Source organism: Adiantum capillus-veneris, chromosome 16 (genome assembly GCF_014529385.1).
Source record: "Adiantum capillus-veneris isolate H3 chromosome 16, ASM1452938v2, whole genome shotgun sequence".
Lineage (NCBI taxonomy): Eukaryota > Viridiplantae > Streptophyta > Polypodiopsida > Polypodiales > Pteridaceae > Adiantum > Adiantum capillus-veneris.
In genome coordinates this window covers 139,009,666-139,032,568 of record NC_140946.1, presented here as the reverse complement: position 1 = coordinate 139,032,568, position 22,903 = coordinate 139,009,666, and the positions used below count along the sequence as shown (strand labels likewise).

Here is a 22,903-nt window from a genome sequence, read left to right as displayed (position 1 = left end):
TTGTCAAACCCTCCTCCGAAGGCCCCACTCTCTATGGCGAGAGCGGTTGATTAAAGATTGCACAAATCTCTACAATATGCAATGGACTTGCCGACGATGTCGACGGCGATGAGACGTGTTGAAATCTGAAAACACTAATGGCTGAAATCTGCAAATCTTATATCTGTTGAATTCTGACTCTATGTCGATGACGACAATGCAACGACGACGCGTTAAAAATGCAGATGCTGAAATTTGTGTTTTTCGGGCTGAAACTGCAAACTTTGTTAGATCTGATCGTGTGGCGAAGATCTATTGCGGAAAGGTGAGATCTGTGAGGTTCAAGACTTCTGCTGTGGGATCTAACTGTTGAAAACTGAAAACGCTGGTGCTAAATGAGGTTCTATTGTAAAGAATCTGCAAAACGTTGGGAGTGTTGTTGATCCAAAAATGCTAGGGCTGATCCTATCTTGCTATGGAAATCTGCTAACGCTAGGGCTGATCTGTTGTCCTGCTGTCGTCATGGCTGATTTGCAATGCAAAACGCTGGAGGATCTGCAATGCTAAAAACACTGACTTTGTCTTGGCTGAAAACCCTAGGTGATCATGCCGGGGTTGGTCTTGCTGAGAAGGTGCCTGTTGAACCTTGGTTCTTGCTACCTCTTTATTTATTTATGTGCTTAGCCAATTTGCCGTACCCAGTTTCCCAACAAAAGTCACTTAAAAATAATAAGTGAAAGTTGGCTAAAATAGGGAAAAGAGGTCTATGCACTGTAAAAATTCTATTGATGGGTTCTGATCGAAATCTGATGGTCATGCTGTGTGCAACCAGAGGATATGCATCTAATATAAGTGCCTGGACATGCACGGTCTGCGAACAGATTCACAAAAGTTCCAGAACACTTCCTAAGCTAGGCTGACTTGACTGAATTGAACCCTTGTCATGAAGTAGCTTGTCCACATGCACATAGGGTTAGATGAGTCATGTGACAGTTTTTCATGTGAGTCTCTTGACGCATTTTGAAGGCGATGTTCCTGATGATGGGAAGCCATATGAGCAAACAGAAGTGGAAGAAAACAAGCAGATACTTGATCCACAACAGAATTTGGTACAAAAAGAAAGAAGGTAAATTGAATTGATGGTTCTTGGTTAAATTCAAGACCTGCTCCACATTGGATGCGAAGTGAATGGAGGAGGAGGACCTAGTAGATGCTCCTCGGAATGTGAATCTTTACCTTGAAGCTTTTGGTTTAGCATAATCTATTCCAAATGGAGCCCCGAATTCAGCTTGGCCAGATATTCGGTGCAGTGGGTATGCACAAGAGAGGACTTAGTCCGCTCCTTTGTCAACAGATGCCTCGGGTTTTGATACTAGAATCAATGATGTCTCTTTGAGCTTCAGGGATACAGAGAGCTGACAATATTCTGCTGTATGACTTTATGAACTGGAATTCCCAAACATGATATTGACTTGTTCTTGAGTTGTTTAAGTGCAGGAACTGATAGACGAAATGACTGCAGCATTTCAGTCTGAATGATCTCGATAGATATGGTTGCAATAGGGATTCAATCGGGCATCTATGGTCTTGAGTGGATCTAGATGCGATTGCTAATTGCATTGACGATAAATCATGATATGAGATCTGAATGTAATTTGTGAATGTGATTTGTCATGTGATGTCTTGTGATGTGACTGTCGATTTTGGTACATGTGCTAGATGTGTGTTCCTAGTGCGTCGGTCAGTGTCTGCTAAGACAGTTTATGGCTTTTGTCTATTTTGCAGGCGTAATCAAGGGAGGTTACAATGCTTTCAAGAGGGGGGTATGTCACAAACTGGTGATGTGGCTGCCTAGTGCACACACAGCAGACCCACCCCCGGCAGGCAGTAGACAGAATTTCAGGTGGATGCTGACGTGGCACTGCCGTACGGTCAACCCCCACAGAGCACGCCGAAAAACACGGAAGGCTGTACGAACAGCCACGTGGCAGCACGTACGGATGGTAGCCTATTGTTTTCTTTACGAAGGGCTGAAATTCTCTATGCTAGAGCTTTTGGGAATTGCTTTAATTCCCTAAGAGGGCTTGTGAAAAGAAAAATTGAAATTGCTTTCATTTTTGCCAGCTTTTGGGATATCTTTTAGGGCTCTGCTTTTGGCATCCCTTGTAATCTCTTTACAAGTGTTATTGGGCTCTCACTTCTCAGAGCATCTAGATGCAGAGTCTGAGAGTGAATCGCCACCACTCCCTTGTACTTTGAGTTTCATATTAATACAAAAAGAAATACCGAAAGGGGCGTCACTCTTTGGGGCCAATATCTCTAGGCACGGAACTCCCCCGGGCCAGTGTTGAATCAAATTGTGAACTGTTTTCAAGTGAATTCCTATCGTGTCATTGTAGATTCTTGACTTGGAGTGTCCAAGTCTGTTACACATGCCAAGAGAGATAGGCCCCAAAGACTGGCGCCCCTTTTGGTATTTATTTTTATATTAATCTTTGAGCAAAGTACAACTGCCCGTGGGTGCTTGCTCTCAGACTCTGCATCCAGATGCTCTGAGAAGTGTGCCCCTTGGGTCACGTATAAACATTACAAAGGGATGCAAAGTAGAGCTCCCAAAAGCAATAAATCAAAAGCAATTAGGCCCCAAAAGCTTTCGCTTTGCATCTAATGCCGGATAGTTCTTGAATTTAACCAAGAACCACTGAATAACTTTACCTTTTATCTTTCTTTCCTTGTGTGCCAAAATCTATTCAGGAACGAGTATCTCCTCGCTCTTCCACTTCGGGTTGCTCATCAAGCTCCCCATCAATTGGCACCTCACCTTTAAAAGGTTTCAAGAGACTCACATGGAATGCACTGTGAATCTTCCAAGTATCGGGTAGCTTGAGTCTAAAGGAGACATCATTTATCTTTTCTTTAATCTGGAAAGAGCCATAATACCTCATGCTAAGCTTTGGAAAAAGCAGCTCCTTTCCCTTCGTTTCCTTAGGCGTGCCTTCTCAAAACATAAGAGCACCCAAGCGTCTGCCTTTAATTTCAAATCTCGTCGATGTTGATCTGCTGCCTTCTTATGTCGATCTTGAGATTTTTCTAAAGCCTCTCGGACCTTGGCAAAAGCAGTGTCTAAGTCCCTCGTGTATTGGCCGGATTCAAAGTCTTATCTTTAGTGCTGAGAAAGGGTTGAACCTTTGGAGCACCTTCAATTATCTCAAATGGCGCCTTCTCCGTCGAAGAGTGAACCGTGTTATTATAGGCAAATTCCACCAAAGGCAAAAAAAATTCCCATTGAGTCTTCTGATCAGAGATGTAAGACTTCAATAAAATCTAGAACAACTGCATTTGCAATCTCAGATTGCCCATTTTTCTATGGGTGGAATGATGATGAAAATTGCAACTGTGTGCCAATGTTTTCCCAAATAGCCCTCCAAAACAAACTCATGAATCCGGGATCTCTGTCGGAGACTATTGCCTTAGGCATGCCATGTAATCGAAATATTTGTGCAATGAACAGTCTCCCTAAATGGTTCGGCTTGAGTGTTTTCTTCATTGGAATGAAGTGAGCTTGCTTGCTAAATCTGTCAATGACAATCCAAATGGCATCGTGCCCACTCTGTGTCTTTGGGAGATCAAAGATGAAATCCATTGCAATACATTCCCAGGGGCAGGTGGGAATGGGTAAAGGCTGCAGTAATCCCTGTGCCTTATGCCTGTCAAACTTGACCTTTTGGCATACTAAACAACCGCGAACAAAGTCGTCCACATCCTTCTTGAGTCTCGGCCAAAAGAAATAACACTCCACCCCTTTCAAGGTGGTGTTGATGCCACGGTGACCTGTAAAAGGTGGACAATGGCACTCAATCAAAACCTTTTCCCTCAACAGCTATGTAACAAACAACATTGTTTTCTTCATCAAGTAGCCATCTCGTATGGAATACCTTGGCACTATCTCCCCATTTTGTATCCGAGTAAACACATCAGAAAAATCCGGATCGATGGCGTACTAATCAACCATATCCTCGAAGCTTCTATGTTGAATCACGGAAATAGCCAAGAAAGACTAGGGGCTTCCGAGACAATGCATCTGCCACTACGTTTTAATGTCCCTGAACATGGACAATCTGGAAGTGAAATTTTGATAAGATGTTAGCCCACCACATCTGCTTTTCCGAAAGCTGCTTCTGTGACAAGAAGTAGCGTAAACTTTGATGATCAGTAAAGACCATGAAATCGGCTCTGAGTAGGTAATGTCGCCACTAAGTAAGTGCATGGATCATTGCCAATAGCTCTTTCTCATAAATCTATGCTACCAATACTGGCCTTGAAAACATTCTGCTCTCATAAACAATCACATGGCCTTCTTGATTAAGAACGCTCCTAGACTACGACCACAAGCATCACAATAAACTTCGAATGGCTTTTGCAAGTCTGGAAAAGCCAACACTGGTCCAATAGTGTTTTTCCTTAAGTGCCTGAAAGGCACTGTCACAAATGGATGACGTGGCAGTGCAATCTGGACACGCACCCGACAAAGTGATGATGTGGCTGATTGTACGGAAATCCCTGATTTTGCGCTAACAGCTGACGTGCCAGTACTGTATGGATTTTCGAGTTTTGCGTGACATGCTGAAGTGGAAAATTGTACGAATTTCTATGTTTCATGCTGGCTGCTAACGTGGCAGGGCTGTACGGAATTCCATAATTTGCATTTGCTGCTTTTTGCCAATTTTTGAGGACTAGTTGCTTTTGGAACTTTTTCTTTTGAGTTTAACTAATTTTGGGGCTCTGCTTTTGGGCATCCCTTGTAAGAATAAAAGAGCCCTAAGGGCCGCACTCTTCGGGCATCTGAACGCAGAGTCTGAGAGCAAAGGACCCTTCGGGAGTTGTACTTTGCTCAAAGATTAATATAAAAGAAATACAGAAAGGGGTGCCAGTGTTTGGGGCCAATCTCTCTAGGCACGGAACTACGCCGGGCCGTGTCAACCAAATTGATCCGTGATTTTAAAGTTGTGAAGTATTGTAAGTGATTCTCTCATGTCGCGGTAGAATCTTGATTTGGGGTGTCCAAGTTTGTTTTAGTGATATCAGAGAATCAGGCATGTGCTTTTCTCAAAGAATACCGGTCCTACTAAAGAGCAGACAGATAACTTGGGCACAATTTTGGAAATTTTTATTGAAGAATCTTTGTGTCCCCGACCCCATAATTATTAGTCACTCCCACCCTTCATACATCGTGTATCGGGCGCGCTCCCGTCTTCATCGCTCTGTCTTATAGCGCATAAATCCATTAAGAATCCTAGATTACACATGGGTTCTCTGAGTATGAAGTGTGATGGCGAGCGCCTCTTACTGCTCGCCCGGGTAGGAGGATTAAGACTTGCGGATAAAGTCTTACCGAGGGGGAGTGCATGCCCCCTTTGCAATGACTTGGAGGGCGGGCAATCAATTGATCATATTCTGCTGAACTGCCCGACCCTGACCGGAGCCCGAGCTGATCGTTTCGGTGGGTTGCTGTGTATCATTCGGGACATTCAAGACTTGGCGGGTGTCGCTCTAAGTGACCATGAATTTACCATTATCCTCCTTGGTGGGGAGGCTTGCAGAGTCAGGTTGACCTTTTGGGTTAACCCACATCCTCATTCGAGGGGAGCGGTTGCAGGGCACCACCTTGTAGCAGCTTTCCTTGGTGAGGCAATTCCACAGTATCAAAGAGCACTAAACGCTAGGTTGTTAACCTAACGTGCCGATTGGTTGATCCGGAGATGAATCAGATCCCTCCAACGTCTAGAAGGGGGGAAAGGATGAAATTCTCCTTAATAGCAAAAAGTTATGAAACTATGCGCTAAACTCAAAAATGACTTTTATGATACTGATACATGGGTTGCCTCATCAATGGGCAAGAGGAGTGTTGGGAGACTCTAATTGTCCCGGATCAGGACTCCACCTACGAGCCGACACCCAAGAGACCCGTAGGGCTCCAGATATTGTGAGACTTGGTTTCCCTCACTCGCCAAAACCTTGATCACCCCGGCAGGTTTTCGAGAGAAATTGCCATACCCAAGGGTGCAAGTTCAAAAAGATTGAACGGGCTATCCATCCCCAAGGCGGTGTCTAAGGTCTGTAATTGAGATTGAAATCAGTGACAAAAGCTTCACCTTGCGAGAGTAGGAGATGCCCGGCCCCCCGGATCGCTAAAGTAAAAAAAAAATTAGGTGGGCAAGCAAAGAACAGTAAAATCTGGCGCGGGAACTGAAGAAAAGAATGAAGATTTGGGTAGATTTTTTTATGATGGAGAAGTTTGCCAAAGCAAAATACAAGCGTCCACCATTGCAGGTTGACATGGGTATGAAAAGATTGATGAAGTACTCCAGTGACCCGAGATTTGCGAAACACTTGAAGATTACCCGATTGATGAGGTTCACTGCACAAGGCCATTGATTCTCCTCTCAAGAAGAGACGAAAGATTAAAAGAACAGATGAATGCCAGCGGAAGCTTTACTTGCAGGAAGAGATGGAATAGAAGTGTTGTCTAGAAGATGAACCAGATACTGGAAAGGACACTGGAAGAGATACTGATGTACTGACAATCTAGTTGCTTGTGACAAATAACCGGAAATAGGAGGACGGAAATTTCTTCTATATGGATTGGGAAGCATGGAGATGGACATCCACTCTTTTGCAACGAGGTGAGCCATCTCCTTACCTGTTTTGCAGGTGAAATCAAGGATGAGATGGTAAGATCGAGAGCAAGACAACTCAGGAATGAATTGGATATCCTTCCGATTCGAGATAAGAATGATGAATTTGAATGAATGAATGATGATGTATGTTGAATGATTCTAGTGCGTCAAGATCCCCATATGAATGAGATGACTAGATGCTGTGGTGAGCGCATCAAGAGTTCCTGATGGATAAGATGGCTACATAGGGATCTAGGTGCATCAAGACTTCTGGACGGATGAGATGACTAGATGATTGAAACACTGTGTTCAGTATGAACTAAGTGTGTGAATGAAGAACTTTGAAATAGGAGTTTCCGAAGATGATTATTGATTTATGAGATTAATGTTGTCTTGAAGAACTTGCTAGTTGTGTGCAGATAACAAGTAAATTGATGATGATGAATGCAATGGGGAGCTATATATAAATATATAAATATATAAATATATATATATATGAGAGTGCGAGTGTGCGGAAGCGTGACAGAGAGAGAGAGAGAGAGAGAGAGAGAGAGAGAGAGAGAGAGAGAGAGAGAGAGAGAGAGAGAGAGAGAGAGAGAGAGAGAGAGAGAGAGTAAACACAAACGCCAGAGATGGTGAAGAGGGGGTGATCAGCCCCCCATGACTACCACCCGACTACCAGAGCAAGAGAACCTCAGTACAGATGATGGAAGTGGGTACCCCCCTGGCCCTATAAATAGGTGCCCAAGAGGAGGTAGGGCAAAGCCTAGAAAAATCCCCCACAACCCATCAAGAAAATGATAAATGCAAATATATGAGAGCGCCCGGACAAAGTGGGCGGCCAGCCCTACACTCGGGTGACGGACCAGGAAACCTAGGCTAGGGGTGGCCAGCCTGGAGACATACTAGCCGTACAAGTATGCCCTAGACCTGTGAAGCAACAGAGTGGTGTAAGTCTAACACCCCCTCTCAACATCTGATTGTTACCATATACATGTGGTAGTGATGTGTGTGAACACACTAGGACCACCGGGGCATTTTTTCCCTCTTTAGGAGGTTTTTTCCCCCGTGCATTGTATATACGCCCATCACTCTAGGGCTATCCATCTTTCCATTGCACACTAAGTAACACACTCTCTATAGTGTGCCTTGAGCTTCCTTCGTCTTCTCCAAGCTGTGTGTGTTTCTCTGCAACCCTAATTCCAACAATTGGTATCAGAGCAGGTCACGTCCTCCCGGGCTTAGTCGCCAGCTGCTCCATCACACGCCTGCTCACTTTCTCCGATTTCAGTGAGCTTTGGCGAGCGTTCGCAGGTCGACAAATAATTTGGCGATATTGAGGATGTTGCAGGTCTTGCTGCAAGGATTGCAGCTGTTAGAGTTGTTTTGCCTACGGCAGAACAAGCTCGTTGAGATGTTAAGGATGCGCAGGCTCATGCATTGATTGTGTTGTCTATGAAGCGCACCATTGTTCCTCACATCTGTTCAGCAAAATGTGCAAAACAGGCTTGGGATATTCTAGCAGGTCTTTATGCAAGCCGCAATGAGGCTAAAATTGCTTTGCTGCGTAAAGAGCTGGAGTCGAAGATTATGCATGAGGAAGATGATATGGACACTTTCCTTGCTAGTGTCAAGGATATCAATGAGCAGCTTATTTCTGCAGGTGAAGTCATTTCTGACAGTTCCCTTGTGCAGACTGTTCTTGATGCCTTACCAGATTCCTACCAGAATTTTGTTAGTACTTGGAGACTGATGACCCAAGGAAATCCTGAAGTTGTCAAGTTTGATGCATTATGCACATTGCTGTTGCAAGAGTCACTTTCCAGAAAAAACAAGACTAGGCAGCGTGCAGTTGAACAGGCTTTTTTTGCTTCTCAAAGAAAGGGTGGTAACAGTAATGCAGCCACTTCTTATGGTTCTGCTGCGAGTGGCAAAAATTATGTTCCTAATGCTTCTGTTGGCAGTACTTCGTCTGGCAATTCTGATGATAAGGGCAAAAAGAAGATGCGTTGCCATTATTGTAAAGCCAATGATCACTTGATCAAGTCATGTCCTAAGTTGAAGGCCAAAGAGGCTAAGAAGAAAGAGGGTGGTTCCACTGCAAATGCTGGTTCCACTACAAATGCAGCCATTGTTGAGTCTTCTGTGAAAGGAGACTGTGTTGCTGATGTTGATGTAGAATGGTCTTTTAGTGCAGAGTGCACTTACAATCCTGCTGTCCATGATGCATGCTTGTAAGTTGATGCAGATTCACATGTGTGGTATTTCGACAGTGGTGCTACAAAGCACATTACCTCACATCGTGAATTGTTTACCTCTCTCAAGTCTGTCCCTCATGGGAATTCAGTCACTTGTGCCAACAACGCCTCTTATCCAGTTCAGGGAGTTGGAAAGATTGTGCTCACTGCTGCTAATGGCAGTTCCTTCACACTTGTTGATGCACTTTATGTACCTAGAATCAAGAAGAATCTCTTGAAGGAGTACAAGCGGAAGTGCGACGCGAGAGAGAGTGCGAGAAGAAGAGCACGACGATATGGTGAACTCGCTCTACTGTAATGTGTAGAGCATAGTGAGTTCTTATTAGGTTTTTACAAAAGAATATGTGTACATACCTGGCGGCCCGCCCACTTACCTGGGCGACCACATTGGGCTTTATACCCCAACAACCTTCCACTTAAAGTCCAATGTGGTACTTTAAGTGTGAGAGAAGCTACTATACAAGCTAATATACAAGAGATGTAGAGAAGTGATGTACTACCCTACACCTAACTGCTTGCGAAAATGCGCAAAGCTCTCTGAGGGAAGTCCTTTTGTAAGTAGATCAGCAGGATTTTCTGTGGTGTGAACTTTGACAAGCTGAAGTTGCTTATCCTCGAGCATTTCCCTAATGAAATGATACTTCACATCCACATGCTTTGTCTTTGAGTGATAAACTGGATTGCGAGCCAATTGTATAGCACTTTGACTATCACAATATAACACAGGCATCTCTTCTTTGATTCCAAAATTTGTTACTAGTCGATTAAGCCAAATTGATTCTTTGCATGCCTCTAATGCTGCAACATATTCAGCCTCTATAGTAGACTGAGTAACAATCTTGTAATCTAGAACGCCATGATACTGCTCCACCAGCCAATGTAAAGACATACCCTGACGTAGACCTTCGGTTGTCTAAGTCACCTGCATAATCTGAGTCTGTAAAACCCTTTACACTTAGCTCCTGACTCCCATAGCATATACGCATACTCTTTGTAGCTTTCAGGTATCTCAATATTCCTTTCACTGCCTCCCAATGTTTCTTGCCTGGGTTTGACATGTATCGACTTACTACTCCCACTACAAATGCAATGTCTGGGCGAGTAGCAATCATTGCATACATCAAACTACCCACTGCAGACGCATATGGAATCTTATCCATTTCAGCCTGTTCTTCCTCAGACACAGGACAATCTTGTTTGCTAAGTTTCACATATGGTGGCAATGGAACACTCAGTGCCTTTCCCTTCTCCATATTGAAACGTTGCAAAACCTTGTCAATATACTCTGTTTGAGATAACCAAATCAACTTTTTTGATCTGTCTCTCTCAATGCACATACCAAGTATATGACTTGCCTCACCCATGTCTTTCATGTCAAACGATTTTGCCATCTTTGACTTCAAAGCTGAAATTTCTTCCAAGTGCTTGCCAGCAATCAACATGTCATCCACATACAAAATAGGGATCAGCCAACTACCATCCTTAGCCTTCTTTGTATATAGACAGTGATCGAACTCACTACGTTTGTAGCCTTGAGAAAGCATAAACTTGTGGAATTTATGGTACCATGCCCTCGGTGATTGTTTTAAGCCATAAAGACTCTTTAACAACTGGCATACCCAATCTTCCTTGCCTTTCTCAACAAACCCTTCTGGCTGCTGCATGTAAATTTCCACATCTAAATCACCATGCAAGAACGCTGTCTTAACATCCATTTGGTGCAACACCAAATCTAATATGGCAACCAATGCAAGAAAGCATCTCAATGTAGTCATCTTGACCACCGGAGAGAAGACTTCATCAAAGTCAATGCCTTGTTCTTGCTTAAAGCCCTTGGCAACAAGCCTTGCTTTGTACTTTGGCTGACTATCATGAGCGGTGATCTTATACCTGTAAACCCATTTACAAGGTAGAGCCTTTTTGCCCCGTGGTAATTTAACTAGCTTCCATGTTTGGTTTTTATGCAGAGCTGTCATCTCTGACTGCATGGCCAATTGCCAATTCCCGGAGTCCTTCATTTGCACTGCTTCCTTGTAACATGAAGGCTCATTGCAATCAGTCAACATGACATAGTTCATAGATGGAACAAACCTATCAGGAGGTCGCGTGACATGTCCAGATCTACGCACAATAGGTGGCTCAGGCTTAGCCACAACCTGTGGTTCCACTCTATCCTGTCCTTGCTCCTCTTGAGCCCTGACATTTTGTCTTGCACGTGCAGGTCCATCTTCTTGGAAGACAACTCTTCTAATCTCCTCAACCCTCTCTGGTTTAGAATGATATTTGGATTCATTAAAGTGAACATCATTGCTGCGGACAACCTTTCTGGATTCGGGATCCCAAAGTCTGTACCCCATCTCACCAGAATTACCATAGCCTAGAAAGATGCACTTTCTACTCTTTGGCTCAAGTTTGTTCCTAAATTCCTTTGGAACGTGAGTATATGCCTCACAGCCAAAGACTCTGAGATGCTTGTATGAGGGCATTTTGCCTGACCATACCATCTCTGGCACTGAATCCTTCTGCAAAACCTTGCTAGGAGATCTATTTACAAGATGAACAGCTGTTGATACAGCTTCAGCCCAAAACCCATTTGGCAGCTGTGCATTAGACAACATACTTCTGACCTTCTCTTGTATGGTCCTATTCATCCTCTCAGCAACACCATTTTGAGGAGGATGTTAAGGAGAAGTAAGTTCACGTTTTATACCTTTTGACTCACAAAAGTCCTGAAAGGCCTTTGAAACATACTCTCCACCATTGTCAGTGCGTAAGCATTTAAGCTTCTTGCCACTCTGATTCTCCACAAGTGTCACAAACGTTTTGAAAACACTAAACGCTTCATCCTTGTGATTGAGAAAGTAAACCCATACTTTCCTCGAGTAATCATCTATAAATGTCATAAAGTAAGAAGCTCCCCCTAGAGATAGGTTAGGCATAGGTCCACACAAATCACTATGAACAAGTGCCAACTGTGTATCTCTTCTACTGCTTCTATGCTTATGTGGTTGCTGTGTTTGCTTACCATACATACAATGTTCACAGAATTCAAAATCATTAAATTAAAAGCCAGGCAAATAACCAGAACGAGACAAGATTTCCATTCCCTTCTTGGACATATGTCCTAACCGGCTATGCCACAAAGAAACGTTCGGCTGCTCGGTTACATTGATTACATTTTTAGAGACATTTGATACATAAATCATGTAAAGTCCTCCAGACTTTACTCCATGTGCTACTGTCATAGAACCCTTGGATATCTTCCACATGTTCTGTCCAAAAGTGGTGACGTAGCCAGCATCATCAAGTAAACATGTGTTGATCAAGCTCTTTGTAATTGCGAGAACATGTCTCACATTCTTCAGCGTGAAAGAAGAGCCATTCTGAAACTTCAATTGAACATCTCCAACACCTAAGATCTCGCATGTCTGCCCATTGCCTAGCCGAACATGATCTTTAGTGGTCACATAAGAGGTAAACCACTCCTTGTTTGGAGACACATGAAGTGATGCCCCTGAGTCTATAATCCAGTCACTCAGTGCATTTCCATGAGATGCTGTAAGAAGAGCTGAGTCCATTGTATTCTTCAAGAAGTAGATGTCTCCTGACACTAAACTGTCATCCTCTGCAACAGTGTTTGTCACATTTATTTCTTGAATCTTCACTGAGGACTTGTTCTTCTCACCATGGTCTTAAGCTTTCTCTTTGCCTTTTTCTGCTTTCCATTCTCTGCAGTCTCTTTTCATGTGACCCTTCTTGCCACAATGGTAGCATTCTACGTCACTCTTGCCTTTAGCACTGCGGGACTTGCTACGAGACTGATTCCTCTTTCCACCTTTGTACTTTTCTTTGGTCCTTCCCCTGACAACTAAGGCTGTTCCTTTGCCTTTGTCCATTGTCTTTCTATTGGTTTCTTCAGTAAGCAGACTTCCTTCTACACCTGCTATGTTCAAACCATCTGGAGGTGCAGAATTACTCAAAGTTGTGCAAAAAGTGTCCCAACTTTCCGGCAATGTGATCAACAGGAACATAGCTCTAACAGGTTCATCAAACTTGACACCTTGAGCTGACAACTGACTGTAGATTGTGTTGAATTCATTCAGATGATTGGACATAGGTGTCCCTTCTTTCATCTTCAAGTCAACAAGCTTCTTAAGCCAGTATACCTGTGAAGCTGCACTCTGCTTCTCATAAAGATCACTCAGCTTTAACCATGCTTGATAAGCCGACATCTCGTCTGCTACATTGAAGTAAACGCTTTCTGCCAAAGTCAGCATAATGGTAGAAAGTGCCAATTCATCCATTTCGCTCCATTCATCTTTGTCCATATCTTCTGGTTTTATCCCCTTGAGCTTTATAGGTTTTATCTGCTTCTTTTGTACCAACACGTTCCAAATCTGCTGCTTCCACAATGGGAAATTGGTTCCATTTAGCTTCTTGATATTGTAAAGAGCAGTGTCCTGTGATCCAGCCATAGCTATGCTTCACAGTAGTTTACTTTCCTGGGAAAAATTCGGCAGAGTTTTCCCTGTAAACTGACCTCTGAACCAATATCAACCTGTCAAATGAACCAAGAAAGCTTCAAATTCTTCATAAATTTCGGCAGAGTCTCCTTTGTAAAATGGTTGTGGTGTACTCAAAAACAGACCAAAAAACAGCTCAAAAAACACTGTCTCTCTAACACTGTAAGCTGCGGGTAAACCTGTCCTGCACCTGTACTGTCTCTGACTGTCCTGTCAGTGTCCTATAAGCATAGACTGCGACAATGCCTCAACGGCAGTAAAGCAAAGATGAAATCCCAACTGTCTAACTCACAGTCAATACATCCTAGCTGCCTATCTAAGGGTGCTCGAGGGATCGCTCCAAGACCTGTATCACCAAAAGTATCTCAACATTCGAGAATCCCCCAGCTCAATAAAACCTCACTCGACCCTCAACAAAGGCTGCAGTAAATCTGAGAGTACATAGACTTCCCACAAAGTCATACATCCACAAATTTCCCACTGTATGCTGTAACCGCTGCGGCGGTTGTTTGCTGCGTGACTCACAGCCAGCAAACCCTCAACAGACACACATCATCTCTGACAATACATCCCATGTGGAAGTACCTGCAATGTCAGGATGAAATCTGGAATATCAAGCAGCAAACACAAGCTACCTGATGAACTAGTGGATGTCGCCTACAGTCTGTGTGTAGATGCGCCCGTGTCGTATGTGACATGCCTCCAAGAACTGTGACCCGTCCTTCGATGTGTAGACAGCCACAAATCAACACTCTGGGAGTGTCGATATCCTCAGCACCTGCAGTCGTAGGCCGAAAACCCCAAATTTGCAGAGTCGGATCTGCACCCGTCGAGACCACGTAGTCGAAAATGGCCTGCGCAGACCTTTGTCGAAGCCGAACGGTGGTCGAGATGACCTCAGAATGAAATTTGGGGCCGAGATTTGGGGCCGTGTCTTCGCCTGTCGAATTTCACTCCAATCTGAGCTGGTGACTCTAGCCTCCTGTAGTGCTGCCCCGAGCCTCGATCTGAGCTCTGATACCAGTTGAAGGAGTACGAGCGGAAGTGCGACGCGAGAGAGAGTGCGAGAAGAAGAGCACGACGATATGGTGAACTCGCTCTACTGTAATGTGTAGAGCATAGTGAGTTCTTATTAGGTTTTTACAAAAGAATATGTGTACATACCTGGCGGCCCGCCCACTTACCTGGGTGACCACATTGGGCTTTATACCCCAACATCTCTTGTCTGTATCCGCACTTGCTAGACTTGGACTTGTAGTCAAATTTGTGGATGACAGATGTACAGTTCATGATCTCAGTTTTGGTGATGAAATTGTTACATCTGGGCTTCTGTGCCGTGGGCTGTATAAGCTCACTTTGTATGACAAGTGTGGACAAAATTTTGCAAATGTTGTTGCAGATTCAAGGGCTATTTCAGATGCAAAACTTTGGCATGCACGTTTTGGTCATCTGAATTTTGCCAGTTTGCTGCGTTTGCAGAAATCTGATATGGTTGCTTCTTTGCCGACTCTTGAAGCACCTATCAAACATGTTTGTGAAGGTTGTATTTTGGGTAAGATGCAGCGTTCTAAATTTCCAAAGGATGGTTCAGTTCGGGCCACATACAGGTTGCAGCTTGTGCATAGTGATGTTTGTGGGCCCATGCAAACTCCGTCCTTGGGCAATTACCTGTACTTCGTGACTTTCATTGATGACTACTCCAGGCATGCATGGGTATTTCCGCTTAAAGCGAAGTCCGGAGTTTTTATGTGCTTCAAACAATTTCTGGCTATGGCTGAAAATGTCTCGAAATGTACTATGGGCACCCTCCGTTCCGATCGAGGGGGGGAGTACATGTCTCATGAATTTAATGCATTTCTGGCTAGTCGTGGGATAAAACACCAATGTACAGTCCCTTATACACCTCAGCAAAATGGTGTTGCTGAGAGGAAAAACAGGTCACTGACGGAAATGGCACGATGTATGGTCAATAGTCAAGCTTTACCGCATTCTTTTTGGCTTGAGGCCATCATGTGTGCCACTTATGTACTAAACAGGTGTCCTACGAAAGCTTTGCAGTCTATTACTCCATATGAAACATGGCATGATAGAAAGCCTTCTATTGAGCACATGTGTGTTTTTGGCTGTTTGGCATATGCTTTGGTGCCACAAGTGCAGCGCAGAAAATTGGATGATAAGGCTGTCAAATGTATTTTTGTTGGTTATAGTGCTGAAAGCAAAGGTTACAGGTTGTATCATCCGCAAACAAAACGTATTCTGGTTTCTCGGGATGTAGTGTTTGTGGAAGATTCTGTTCAGCCCTTGCTGTCATGTACTAGAGACAGTAATGTAAGCTCACAGGACATTTATGACACTTTGTTGCCTCTTTTTAGTGGTGGAAATACGAATGTAAGTTCCAATGAGGCAAATGTACAGCCTATGGGGGTTTCTGAAAATGTTTTAGATCAGCCTATTACTGATGCAGATGTACATGATGTACTTGATGAGGAAAGGGCTGAAAATGAGCAGGCTAGAGGTATGCCAAAATGGATGGTGCACACTTTGCGTGACAGTAAATTGGATGCACCTTTGTCTAGTCGTACTCGTTCAGGCTCTCGCCATGCATCTTATGCATCGGATTGTTATGCTTTGGCTGTGTCTAGTTTACATGATGTTGAGGAGCCTCTGTCTTTTTATGAAGCACAGAATTCAGAAAATTGGATGGCTGCCATGCAATCAGAATATGATGCACTTATAGAAAATGACACATGGACTTTATGTGATTTGCCTCCTAGAAAAAAGGCCATTGGTACGAAGTGGGTTTACAAGTTGAAACGCAAGCCGGATGGTGAGATCGATCGCCATAAGGCTCGACTTGTTGCGAAGGGTTATGCACAACAAAAAGGCATAGATTATGAAGAGACTTTTGCTCCCACTTGTCGTATGACTACTGTACGTTTTCTATGTGCATTGGCAGCTCATTTTGGTTGGGATGTACATCAATCAGACATTGTTACTGCTTTCTTGAATGGTGACATATTTGAGGAAGTTTATGTAACGCAGCCTCGCGGTTTTGTCATAAAAGGACAAGAGGACAAAGTGTGCAAATGTAACAAGGCTTTGTATGGGTTGAAGCAATCTCCTCGTGCTTGGTATGAGAAAGCTGACACTCATTTGGTCAAACTGTTAAGTATGGAGCCTGATTTACCCTTGTAATTTTCTGTGGTAAAAGCGCACATTTGTAAGGCCCCCATTATGAGGAGAAGCCATTGTGCGTGAAGGAAGATCACTCACCAGAAACCAAAATTTTCACGGACAAGAATCAGGGGCAACTTTAAAGGCCGGACGCCGAAATATTCTTTTTCGCCGGAATATTATGGCCGGACGACGGCTGGAAAGTGGTCGGAAAACAACCGGTCGGTTGGCCGGTGGCCGGTAGTCAATGGCCGATGGCCGGTGGTTGGAAGTCAATGGCCGGTGGCCGGTGGTCGGAAGTCAATGGCCGGTGCCCGATGGCCGAATTCAAAAGCGGACTTGTCTTCTCAAGGGCGGCCACACATGGGCGGATTGGAGGGTCCGATTTGGACTTATTCGCACAAGGGCGGCTACACATGGCTGTCTCTCATAAGAGAGGGCAGACCTTTTGGCCTATAAAAGGAGGCCATTTCTACACACATTTCATAGTGTGAAGTTGATGCAACAAGGTGAGTGTGAGGTGGTGAGAGTGAAGCAAGGCGGGAGCTCCATTAAGGGTATAATCCCTTTGTAAACTACTTCTTGTTTTGAAGTACTAAAGCCATTGAGTGGCTGCTTTCCCATGGACGTAGCCCACATTGGGTGAACCACGTATATCGTGTGTACTCTCTCTCTCTCTCTCTACTCTATAATCTCGTGTATATAAATCTGTCTCTCTCCATTAAGTAATCTACTCAATTATCTATTTAGCTACGTCGTATTTCCTAACACAAACAAGGCTTTCGTAACAGTCCAACAGAAAGCACTTTGTATGTAAAGCGTGAGGGTGATGTACTTCTCATTGTGGTTCTTTATGTCGATGATTTGCTGATCACTGGACCAAATGAGAGACATATTGCTGAATTTAAGGCTGATTTGAATGCTACTTTCAAGATGAAAGATTTGGGGATGTTGCATCATTACTTGGGTATACAGTTTAAGCAGTGTGATGGTGGTATTACCTTGTGTCAGAAAAGTTACATAGAGACATTGCTATGTAAGTTTGGACTTGAGGATTGCAAACCTATTGCCACTCCCATGGAAACATGTTTGAAGTTGAGTCTACATGATGTTGGTGATCCTGCTGATGTCACTCTTTACCAAACTGCTGTTGGCTGCCTCATTTATGTATGCAACACGAGGCCGGATATTCAGTTTGCAGTCTCACAGATCAGCAGATTTATGCATAGCCTAGGGTCTAAGCATTGGCAGGCTGTCAAGAGGATTTTCCGCTACCTTAGTGGCACTTTACATCTTGGCTTGTTTTATCCCAAGGGGGGATCATTGCCGCCAGACTTACATGCTTTTTCGGCAGTTCATGTATATCATGGTTGAGCAAGAAGCAACCTACTGTGGCCACTTCGAGTTGTGAGGCTGAGTACAGGGCAGTCTTCACAGCTACGGTTGAGTGTGTATGGCTCAGACGCCTTATGGCTGATTTGGGTGTTGGAGAGGACACTGCCAACACTATCTACACTGACAGTCAGAGCGCATCGGCAGTTGCGAGGAACCCAGTTTTTCATGCTCGCACAAAGCACATTGAGGTGCATTACCACTATGTCAGGGAGAGGTTCTCAGCAGGAGAGATCAGCTTGACTTATGTGCCAACACAGGACAACCTTGCAGATCTTTTCACAAAGGCATTGTCTCGTGAGAAGCTTGAAGCTTTCCGCAAAGCTTTGGGCTTACTCCCCTTTGTGGACTGATCCTGTCCTCAGGGCATGGCACTTCCCTTTACTCATGTGCCAGCTCTCGTTCACCGCATCACTCCAGGGGGGATTGGTTACCATATACATGTGGTAGTGATGTGTGTGAACACACTAGGACCGCCGGGGCATTTTTTCCCTCTTTAGGAGGTTTTTTCCCCCGTGCATTGTATATACGCCCATCACTCTAGGGCTATCCATCTTTCCATTGCACACTAAGTAACACACTCTCTATAGTGTGCCTTGAGCTTCCTTCGTCTTCTCCAAGCTGTGTGTGTTTCTCTGCAACCCTAATTCCAACACTGATGTTGAACAAACCGCGTGAAGCCGAAGATGTGAGGCAAATGATGAACATGTCTGCTGCGATGTCCACTGAAGGACAATACTCCATGAGTGTAGCAGCAATCTGGCCCTGTCTCGACCGCCAAGAAATCTCCGTGGTAAAGTGCCGTCACAAGCAGTGTAGCAAATTGTTATACTCCACTGATACAGTGTGAAGGTATTGCGTGAAGGTCCCGAAGTGAGTGTGAAAACAACTCCTTGTTGTGAAAGAAGTGCCAATAGATCTGCAACTGTCCTGCCCAATAGGATCTGTGGTGTCTGTAGTCAAACCGTCTGGAGAAAATGGAGAAGCTCAAGAACCGTCATGAGAATGACCGGAAGTCTGTCAATGCATGAACCTATAACCCAAGGGGGTCAGGTGGTAAGCTGTGTAAAACTCCAGGAAGGCCAGATGTGGTAATCTGCGCCGTATGCGTCCTCCAAATCAAGGAAAGTCAAACTTAGCAGTCTGCACTGTGGAAGCTACCGTAAAGCTGCAGCAGTCGCCAAGAGACCGCACGGATCACCACTGGATGGTGTCTTGTCAGTAGGTAGAGTAATCCAAGATGAGGGGAAAGCCAGATTCAACAGTTTGCGTTCTGAAGGGCCTCTGAGAAGAGGTGTGGTCAAACCAAGATGTCTGCACTGTAATCATCTTCTAAAAGTAGGGAAGCCATGCTAAGAAGTCTACGCTAAGAAAAATCTGGGAATCAGTGGCCAGACAAGGATGTCTGCGCCGACCTGCCTGTAACTCCTGCCTCCAGTCCTTTGGTGTAAACTAATGCATAATCCCGCCAACAATGCCACTAGACCTGGCCGGGTCGGTGTGGCTCTCAAGATGAATGAGCTGGGAGTGGCCTACTGCCCAGGTCGGGGGATAAGTCTACCGTAAGGTTATCGAGGGTGAGTGTAAGCAACTTTGAAGGTAGCAATCTAAATGATCAGGAGTGTAGAAGAGCAATTGCACTACCACCCAAGCCAAGCTCCGGGTGACTCTGGATGTAGTTGCGAGCTTGATCTCCCGCATCTCGCGGGTAGATTCTCCAAGAGAGGCCAAAGCATTGAAGTCCCACTTCAGTCTGTAGATCCAAGCAATGAACCTGTCCAAGAAGAGATCCAAGTCCTCTCCCTAAGTCCATGTAGATGCTCCTGTGTAAGCAAGTGATCTGACATGTCGAGGTCAAAGTGTTTGTCCACCCAAGATGGTGGTGTCCTTTCTAGGAAAGTCGGAATCCCATATGCCATCGAGCATGGCCATATCTCGTGTGAACTCCTCTGATGAGTGCATAGGTGTGTCCATAGCAAACCACAAGTCACCACCCCCTCTGGAGTGTGCAACCGCCGAATGATGGCTAAAATGAATGGATCTCCCAAGGATCGTACGCCCATAGATGATCAAGATGATGTTGAAGATATCCTGTATTGCAACAATCACTAAGAGACCGCACGGACACCATCGGATGGTGTCCTGGCAGGAGGTAACTTCATATTCTGTGAAAAACACAAGCCATGTGGCTGTTGTCCACCCAAAAACGCAACTGCGAGGTGATGAAAACGCTGCTATCCAGGGATTTTCAGCGTGCTCGTACGCTCCCGGCATGGTCCAGAGCGGTGCAGAGGGTGTGGGGAAGGGTGGTGAATCACTGTCACTGCCCCAGATGGGCTGAAAACAGAGAAAACAACAAGGGGTAATGGCTGAAATCTGATGAAGACGGAGAGTACATATATATATATATATATATATATATATATATATATATATATATGTATATATATATATATACATATACATATATAGTATACATATCTCTCTCTCTCTCTCTCTCTCTCTTTTTCACGTTTATTTCACTCATTTCTCTCTGTAGGCGAGTTCCAGCGTGCCGCTGGTTGTCTCTGTGGATTTGTGCACCGACAGATGCCCAGGTTGTATCTTTTGCTGCCTTTTCTGACAATTCCTTGATATTGTGGGTTAGCGTTTATGATGTGGCTGGTCCATTCCTCACACATATACGGAGACCCACATGGTCATTTTTTGTACTCTCTCTTGAGCAGCTTGGAGCCATTACAAAGTTTGCACCTCTTCATGCTCCTGCGCTGATATTGTATGTAGCATTTTTACACGGTCTTGTTTTCGGATCAGCGTATTGTTTCGTTTAGGATCGGTGCATTGTTTTGGCTTCCATAGGCATTGGCTTCTGCTATGACTAAAAAAACAACGGATAGGAATGCTCTGATGTACAACAAATAGTGGCAGGGTTCTGGTTGTAGTGCAAAATAATTACTCAACATGGCTGGATTTTAATGGAGGATTATGTGCAGGGTGCAGATGCAGTGATTGTGGCTTGGTCTTTGGGTATGTTTAGTCCTTCATTTAACTGATTTGGATTTGGAAGATGTACTCACAAAGTGAGCTCTTTGATGACAGTGGTTTCAGTAAATATTATGATGCGGACAACTTTGTTTCAAGTTTAAATGGAGTGGTTCAAGTTGTGGCCCGTTTGCCAGCAAAATGGCAGAAGGTCAAGCCAGAAATTGTGAAAGTGCCTTATAAAGTCACCTTGGAGTATATAGAAGAGAAAGTGAAGCCAGTGTTTATTGAGAAGAATGTGGTTCAGGTCACAATTGGCCATTCCACATTTAGTTCTGTAAAAGATTCGTCCATGGGGGAGATGCAAGCGATACCGTGCTTGGTAACGTATAGTGCACTTCAGTTGCATGGTGAAGGAGCTTGGAGAGAAAGCAATGAAGAGTTTGATAGAGATGTCAGGTAGTCAGCAGTTCATCGCGGTGGATCTACGGGTGGACATGTTGCACCAGTTAGGTTGCAAGCAACCAGAGAACTCCAGAAGCAAGAGGTGTTTTGATGCATCTCATGTTGCAACTTTCCTCAAAAGAGTAGGCTTTTCATCCAGTGTACCCATCTACCTCACCCAGTCAACATGGGACCAAAGCCTTGATGTTCTGAAGGACACATTTCCAAAGGTTTACACCAAGGGGTGTGTTTTTCCATCTAAATTGCACCAGTATGTAACTTTGGCAAGAGTAAATGCTGAAGTGCAAATGTATGCAGGACTAACTTCCAGCTTTGACCGGACACCAGCTAATAGGCCAGCAGAGCCAGTTGGAGAAGGCCTTCTTTTACTTATGTACACATAGTGATGTCTTTGTTCCTGCCATATCCGGAATTTCGTATGTAAATATTGCAGGCCATAGGATAGCCACAGGAAAAACCCAAATTCTTGTCCCTACACTAAATGATGACGACTCGTCATCAAAGCTGCAAGTTGCAAGAGCGGTCTCCCGCTTTGTCACGAAGAAAGACCATTTTGTCTACTCTTGCTTTTGCAAGTCTTCAAGCTCGACCAGTGAGATCGAGGAGGAGGACTCCCATGAAGTAGCTTTGGCCTCTCTATTGCAGAAAAAGTGGCCTCACCTTAATTCTTTAATCTCTTGTTTGCTCGTCTCAAGGAGCATCTATTGCCAAGTGGGTTGGAGAGCGCAGTTTTAGGATTTCATTAATATCTTTGTGACTGTCTTAGCCTAACGGCCTTTCAAAAATCTGAAGAGAGCTATGCAAGTATTTCTATACTCACTTTCTGAGGAACTTCTTTGCTTGGTAGGATGTGATGTGTTACCTCCGACAATAGTTTCCTGAAGAGGTGGGCTCGCTCAATTGATTTCATCAGTTCTAGAAGCATCTTCAACAGCATGGGCGGAACATCAGCTACTTCCGTGTAGTTCAGTGCTGCTTTAGAAAGTGGCTGCCATGGAACCCTGCAGTAATGAGGAGTCACACCCTATTGCCTGACAAAAGTATGCCATTGGAGTTTCAATGTGCATGCATGTGTTCAAATCTGAGCTTAAGGAGCAACCCTTGGTCTTTCTGTTAGTATTCATCGTTTTATTATAACCATGTATGGTCTTGAATGCATGTTGATTGGGTAATGGGCTTCGGCTTTTTTGTGGAGTCTGTCGTATCTTTATTTTTCCCGGTCTCTCTATGTCTTCATTGTTTCCTTTCATGGGTTGTATCCTTCTATAATTATAGTACCAATTCTGTCATGCGCACGCATAAAAAAGCACCAATATGCAAAGACTCTCACCTGTTTTTATAGTAAGAAGATTGTTATTTGCTACCTAGTTTAGTAATATATTTACATTTTGATACTTTGAGAGTCCTTAGGTCAACAAAACAGAGTGATTTTAATTAAGTTTTTAGCTATGCA

The 22,903-nt window shown here is 44.2% G+C and overlaps 1 pseudogene across 1 annotated transcript in view; it reads left to right on the top strand.

Moving 5' to 3' along the window:
- LOC147439957 (protein MANNAN SYNTHESIS-RELATED 1-like) overlaps positions 1–21,852 on the top strand; it is a 37,814-nt pseudogene extending 15,962 nt beyond the window's left edge. The window contains exons 3-5 of the transcript XR_015184442.1: positions 20,543–20,600; positions 20,997–21,030; positions 21,103–21,852. The product of XR_015184442.1 is annotated as a protein MANNAN SYNTHESIS-RELATED 1-like (transcript). The remainder of the gene's footprint in view (positions 1–20,542; positions 20,601–20,996; positions 21,031–21,102) is intronic.
- Positions 21,853–22,903: the final 1,051 nt, after the last annotated feature.